This window comes from Cydia strobilella, chromosome 1, assembly GCF_947568885.1.
Source record: "Cydia strobilella chromosome 1, ilCydStro3.1, whole genome shotgun sequence".
NCBI lineage: Eukaryota > Metazoa > Arthropoda > Insecta > Lepidoptera > Tortricidae > Cydia > Cydia strobilella.
Genome location: NC_086041.1, coordinates 23,168,768 through 23,176,688, shown reverse-complemented (window position 1 = coordinate 23,176,688; position 7,921 = coordinate 23,168,768).

Sequence of the window (7,921 nt, the reverse complement as noted above, 5' to 3'; positions counted from 1 at the left end):
AAGTTAGGTTGTATTATTGTTTATAACTATAGACGGAGACGCCATATATCCACAATGATATCCGCGACAGAGCAACGATGCAGCAATGCCGGTCGTAACATGCGGTTTCTGAATCCATCATTGAGAGCGTATAGTATGTGTGTAAATAAAAAGAGTATGTAACTGTACATAATTAATAACTGTACATAGTCATTAAAACAATCGTGTGACCCTATTATGAATCTCGCTCGTTTCATAAACTCATAATGTAATGCCTTTCATTAGGTATGTAGATATGTAGTAGTCACTATTACTAAGCGGAGGTTCATGTATCGTGTTACAAAACTATTAAATAAAACATGATTAATTGAGAATACCGTGTAGGTATTCAATAATCGGGTAAGTTCATTACAAAACATGACAGGTTGAACGGGTCGGTCGCGTGATCCTAGTACGTTCCAAAACGTATATACTATTAAATAACTAGAAATACTATGATACACTGCGTGTTAAGGATTTTCTTAAATTATCAGTTTAGGAGAAAACTGCGGCTAAGGTAGCTCAGGTAAACTTAATATCGTGTAATATACGAAAACCCTTCGGCCACTAGTATAATATCAATTTGGAATCAAGTGTATCAGACAATTCTGTTCTTGTTATCATTGACATACAGCATTTGAGATACATGGCAACTCTAGCCAGATATTTAAACATTGTTATAAAAAGTTATTAATTTTAAATTGTAAAATCGTGATAGTTTTGTTTTGTGGTGGCTGTGGAAGCAGCATTAGACGAAAGTAGGTACTAACTACTTACGTCTAATACTAATTAAGACATTTTGTCGTCATAATTATTATAATGATTACTGACAAAATTAATAGAAACAACAGCAATCGCATCAACAGCGCAATTAACTTTACATTCGGAGTCCTTTCGGCCTGACTCCGACTTTCCGGGATGTATCCGTACCGATATCCAACCATCTTCAGCTACTTGGCACGAGTATCTCGTCTAACCTGAGCTTTGGGGCGTATATTGAATCTCTGGCCAAATCTGCAGCTAGACGATTGGGCGTCCTCTCTAAGGTTAAGCGGTACTTCACACCGGGGCAGCTTCTTCAGCTTTACGTAGCTCAAGTCCGGTCGTGTATGGAGTACTGCAGCCACCTTTGGGATGGATCCGCCAAATATCAGTTAGCCGCCTTAGATTCCATAGACAAACGCGCTAGGAAGCTTATTGGAGATGCGGGATTAGTAGAGGCTAGACTGCAGAGCCTTGAACACCGTAGAAAGGTAGCTTGTTTATCGGTGTTCTACAGGATACATTTCGGGGAGTGTGCGATGGGATTACATAATTTAATCCCCCCATCGCCATTCTGCCACCGTGGGACTAGACGCGGACTTGCGTTTCACCCTTACGTCGTTACTCTGCCACTGATTCGTACTAAGCGCTATGCATCCAGCTTTATCATGCGAACGGCTAAGGAGTGGAATTCACTTCCTGCAAATATATTCCCAGTCCACTATAACTTGGATCTTTTTAAATCGAGAGTGAATAGACATCTTTTAGGTAAGCATGATCCATCCTAGACTGCATCGGCACTTACCATCAGGTGAGATTGCGGTCAAATGCTTGCCTTTTTGTAATAAAAAAAAATACATTTTTATGTAAGTACCTAAGTATCGAGACTATCGAGCATTCTGAATTTATTTATTAGGTCATTCGCAGCCAAAGGTCTACCGATGCGGTCTACTCGAACCTCAAAGCACGTTTTGACCACGTGTATACGAACGACACCTGCTCGAGGATTTGTAAGGCTGCAGTCACGTCATTGTGTTATCCCAGCCGGGGGCAATGACCTTCACCACCCACGTCTGTTGCTGCGACTCACACGTGATTGCGTACCTAGGTACATACCGGTTGCAGTTTCATATCACATAACAGCTTAAGGTCTGGTGGGGTAAGAGGAACACTGGGACAAGATAACACTTAAACTAGTATCTAGATTAATTCTTCATTATCCGCACACTTCCACATTAGTTTACTACATATTAAGGTATTAGTATTACACTTTAAACAACATTAATGAGCAAAAACAAAGAAATTAATCACGCCCCGATATCACCAAGATCGCGGTCGACAAGTGTACCAAAGGGGATGAGATTGATACATAATTTTGTTAGGAATGGTTAACAGTGTCATCTCTTAGATTCTTTAACACTGATACTCTTGCCCGATTCAACATCAATTATAACTCAGAGGTATTACAATAGAAATTTCTGCTTCGCATAGATTATATTATTTTAAATACATAGTTACACATGAACATTGCATTACTATAATTGTAGCTTGTTTCTGTATAGTATAAATATGGTCATCCTTACCTTAGCAAAACTTCACACGACAATTCCAGAGATGTCCAGAATTCCACAGGTGAAGTCATAGGTGAGCTCGGCATGATCTGTTTAAAGATTGGTAAAATTGATTCTACTTGAATCACTAAGATTACCTAAGTAACTATAAGGATAATTATTTTATATCGTTAATCAATACAGCTAGACTCCTATTGTATTATTGTAGATTAGTTGTCAAACACTTATAACGGAATCGTTCATAGAATGATTCTTATTTATTTTATTGATTGCCAACACCTTTAGGCTGAACTTTCACCATTGAACAGTTCTTATTTGTTACTTATAGACCTATACCCTGGTACCAAGATATATTTAATTATTAGAGGCCCGACATACCAAGTTTGCGGTGAAACAAGCTACCAGGTCGTCTGTGCATCGTTCTTACAGACACCTGAAGCCCCCACTACACGTGCCAAACCTGAATATCATGCGAATCGTTCTTGCATTGCCTCGAGGTAAGCTATACCCCTTTTATTGCATACATGACCTGTATGCCCGATGGTCAAAGACCGTAGTTTTGTATCATGCACCTTGCGTGCAAGCCAACAGCTTTGAAGGAGTTAGTTGTAGTGACCACACATATAATTGCATAGAAACTTTATGCATCAAGTGAATTAGGTAATAGCTATATTTTTTCTTATCTCTAAATACTTAGCTTGCTTTTACGAACAGGAATCTGGAAATCTCCGACCACAAACACTGAATCTAACTTTTAGTAACAGAGCAAGTTAGGAACATGAAATCGCTATATTTGCAGAAAACGAAAAAGTTGCGTCACTTACCATAGATATTGTATATTGTCATCTTTGTGTTCCGTTTCCGGAATTAGTGTTGCTAGTTAGGTTGTTATTTACAATTATCGCGCATTTCGCGACAACAAGCAACTCCCTATAACCTTATCGTTTCACCGTGTCTCTATATCGTGGACACTGGGACATTCACCTTACCACCTTAGAACGTCGATTTTAATGTCACATCGCCTGAAAGGAAAGTCCTAAGTAGCTGAAAAATATCTATAGGCGATAGTGATAACCTTAAATAACGTCAGGGTTACTCAATCTTACTTTTCTGAAAAGTTGACTAATATGATTTGAACTGTTGGAATTATAATGGATTATACCACAAAATTTCATTCCGCTTTCTTTTAATGCCAAAAGTTTTGAAACTATGAAATCAAAATGCATAAAATGTATTGCATTTTTTGAAATTAGCTGCTATGTTTTATAATATATGGATCGTAAAATATTGTGTGATTTATTGGTGAAGAGCCAGTTCCCAATTTGCTCGCGAAATTGCTTACTTTCGACACTTGTTTCTCAAACAACTAGGTATTATTTTTATGCTTTCAACAGTTTCAACTACTGTACTGTACACACTTTTATTGCCGACTGTAGGTACCTCCTGTTTATAGTAGTCACGGACGTTAGTTGATAGACGCGCACAAGTCTCTCATGCCAAATGTTTACTTAGGAGGCCTCATATTTGTTATTATGATTTAGAGACTAGAACTTGTTGCCCTGGTGCATTTTTGCCCCCTTCAAACCGTGTTGACGATTATGTATACCTAGGACAAACAGTCCAGTTAGGTAGGTCCAACTTCGAGAAAGAGGTCACTCGTCGAATCCGACTCGGTTGGGCAGCGTTCGGGAAGCTCCACAGTATCTTTTCGTCCAAATTGCCGCAGTGTCTTAAGTCAAAAGTCTTTGACCAGTGTGTGTTGCCAGTGATGACATACGGATCTGAGACGTGGGCGCTAACGATGGGCCTCATAAGAAGGCTCAAGGTCACGCAAAGGGCAATGGAGAGAGCTATGCTCGGGGTTTCTCTGCGTGATAGAGTCAGAAACGATGATATCCGCAGTAGAACTAGGGTCACCGATATAGCTCGCAGAATTGCAAACCTTAAGTGGCAGTGGGCGGGGCACATTGCTCGCAGAACTGATGGCCGGTGGGGCCGGAAGGTTCTGGAGTGGCGTCCGCGTACCGGAAGACGAACTGCCGGTAGGCCTCCAACGAGATGGAGCGACGACCTGGTGAAAGTCGCGGGAATTCGGTGGTTGCGAGCGGCACAGGATCGGTCGGAGTGGCGAGCCTTGGGGGAGGCCTATGTCCAGCAGTGGACGTCTATCGGCTGACATGATGATGATGATGATGATGATGAAACCGGGGTATGCTTAATATATTTTTCTCTACGATTTATAACAACATATTATTAACAACCCAAATAATATATCTTGAAGTTCAAAATACGTGCGCTGCTGGGTTGCGGCTACTGGGCGAGGCTAGGGGTGCGAAACTCCTCGCATCGGGCAAACTCGGCTTCGTTCGGTTCAGCATTGCTCTGAGCTATTATTAGGGTTGGCACAACTTGACGTCCCTTTGCGTGCACGATCACAGATGATATAATGACTTGAATTTTGACAACCCTAAATAGACGAAAGAGATAGTGCCATATATTAGAATGGGACAGCATGATTCGACCCTGAACCGCTGTCAAACTTTATAGGAAGTTTCCTTTCTGTACGGTAGTACTATTATTTATTCTGTGGCGAGGCTGCCTAGAGCAGCAATGTTATATGAATATTTATTGCCGGCGCGAGTCTATTCAAAGTCAAAGTCAAAATATTATTTATTCAAATAGGCCTAGCAACAAGCACTTTTAAATTGTCAAGTATTGCAAATATTACCTTAATCTAAATATCAGAGCAATTTATTGATGCAGTTATTATGGTTCTTAAAAAAATTTAATTATTATAAATATTATTATCAACTTAATAAATAAAAATTCACAAAAAGTTTCACAAACCCCAAAAATTTATAAAAAATATTAGACTAGAAACTTTCTCTAATAAATAAATACCTATATGTACAAAAAATACAGATTACCTAATATATGTACATTGAGTTATCAATTTCATCATTATTAAAATAATAATAAATAGTTATTTATTTTCAATCACACTTACTCGTAATCCCACGGTGTATCATCATTCATGTAGTCTTGTGTGCTATAATGTGTGTAAATAAATGTGGCTTTAGCTTACATTTTACATAATTTTTAAATTTATTAACAGACAATTCAGTGATGATATTTGGAATTTATTATAAAATCTTACACAATTACCCATGAATGATTTTTTTAATTTTATGTAGCCGAGTGAGGGGCACTGGGAGCGTATGCTTATTTCTAGTATAATTCTTATGTAAGTATATAAAACACACATGTTATGTGTGTTTTATGTACATATATAATTTACATATAGAACTTATCTCTAAGTGAGTCTCTATGGTTCATTTTATATATCGCACTAGCCCTCTTCTGCAGAACAAAAATGGCATTTATCTCTTAAGCACTGCCCCATAAAATACCTTATGACATTATGCTATGAAAATAACTAAAATAAACTAATCGAGCTGTTTTCACGTCTGTTTACTGCTGCTATCTTGCTCACTTCAAAAGCTGCAGAACTCAGTCTATTCGAGAGATTAGCAATATGGGGACCCCACTGTAGTTTAAAATCTAGTTTTTATATTATCAGCTTATCACGAAAATAATGACAATATTTCGGTCAATGTTTAAGGAAAATATTCACTGTCCCAATTACGTTATTAAAATGACTATACGCGTGGCGTTTATCTTGCCAAGTCGCACTATTTCAAATAACATAACAAATAATTTTAAGCAACTGAAGAACTTTTAAGCATGACAGGAGACAGCTACTGAGATCTATAGTTGGTCAGGCGGCAAATTTAAAAAATGTAGGTGCGAAGGCGCGATGGGACGATTCCCATAGAAAATTTGAATATCGCGTCTTTTTCTACTGACAAGATTTGCTTGATATCTGGAAATTAAGTTCTTGCAAAGCCCCTTATGCTGGTATTCTACCTGTGCAATGTGTATTTGCGTCTCACATTTTGTAATTTTAAAGTAGCACGGGAGTTAATCGCGTAAAAACTTACTTTTATTTATGGCCTGACGTTTCGAACGTGACGTTACGTTCGTGGTCATAGGCAGACTGGTGAGGAATTGTATGAACATCTTCTTGCTGCGCGAATTTTGCTCAGTGAGAGAGTGAGAGGCAATGCACATTGGACAAAGAAATTGGTCAGATGGAATACCAACCTTAGACCGCAGATCTCACTTCTTTTATTAGCGAAACCGTTAACGAACTTGGCATTCTTTTACATTTTTGTTTATGGTGGGAATGGTGGGATACAAATGTATCCAGCATTCTAGTTCCAGCATTTTTTTAAATAAGCTTAATTTTAAAATATCAATATATTTTATAAAAAAAAAAATTTGGGTAACATTTAAAATCGTGACCCAGAAAGTTTTTAACAAAAAAGATTCCTTGTGCCTTATGTTATTAAGCATTTTTTTTTCAGGAGAGGTAGGTATAATGTAAATGAAATGCATACGTATTAAGTACCTAAGAAATCTTTACCAGTGTTATCCCAGACCTACTTGTAAATTTGTTGACATATAATATAAAATTTTATGTGCTTTCTCATTCATACCTCTTTCAAAATTTAGCTACTATGCTAAAGAAATGGGATATGCATGTCGCGCGACTTCCTTACTCGACAACTTAAAGTACCTACTTAGTCATGCCAGCCGCACAAAAGCTCGCAACATAAAGAACACTTTTGTACCAAGATAAGACACGATCGGAAAAAAATGATATCTTTTTACGTTTATTGCAAATATCGACTGTACCATTCTAAAATAGAATCCTGAGCGTAGTGAGATTCAAGTGTCCACGGTGGAAATTATTTTGCTGCCATGTGACACATACTGCTTTTCATATCACCTAAGAGGAATTTATTATTTTATTATTTTATTTATTTATTTGGGAAACATACAGCACATAATAATACAATAAGGTAAAAGATATAGTAAGAACATAGGCCAAAAGAGTTTCCACTTATAGTTAATACAAAATTCCTTTGCTCCGAAAAAAAGTACAATTATTAGGTATTTTGAATTTAAAGTTGAATTTAACAATAACATTGAGTAATAATAACAAGCATAATTTAGAATTTGGAAAATAACAAGCACAATTTTCAATTTAGAATTTGAAATCAAATAGGTACAATTACAATAACAATCATAACAATACAACACAAGATTACAATTTTATTACTAGCTACGAGTTAACGAAATTTGCCATTTATTATATTTTTTTATTTTGTTTGATGACAGAAACAAATCTATTACACCTATGCTGGAACAAATCAATGTGTGAATATTTCTTATTGTATATATTGCATGCTCTTGCTAAAAATTTGTTGTTTACATATTTTTTGCGAGTGAATGGAACTGATAGTAAAGCGGTGGACCGTGTACGATACGTAGGACATCTAAATGACACCTTGCTGAGAAGTTCTTCCGAATCAATTAAATTATTTAATATTTTGTACAAGAAAATTACATCCCGCTTTTCTCTTCTCACTTGCAAGGACTCAAATTTCTCGGGCTTAAAAGATTTGAATTTATACTTCATACGATTAAGAAACTTTTTTTGAACA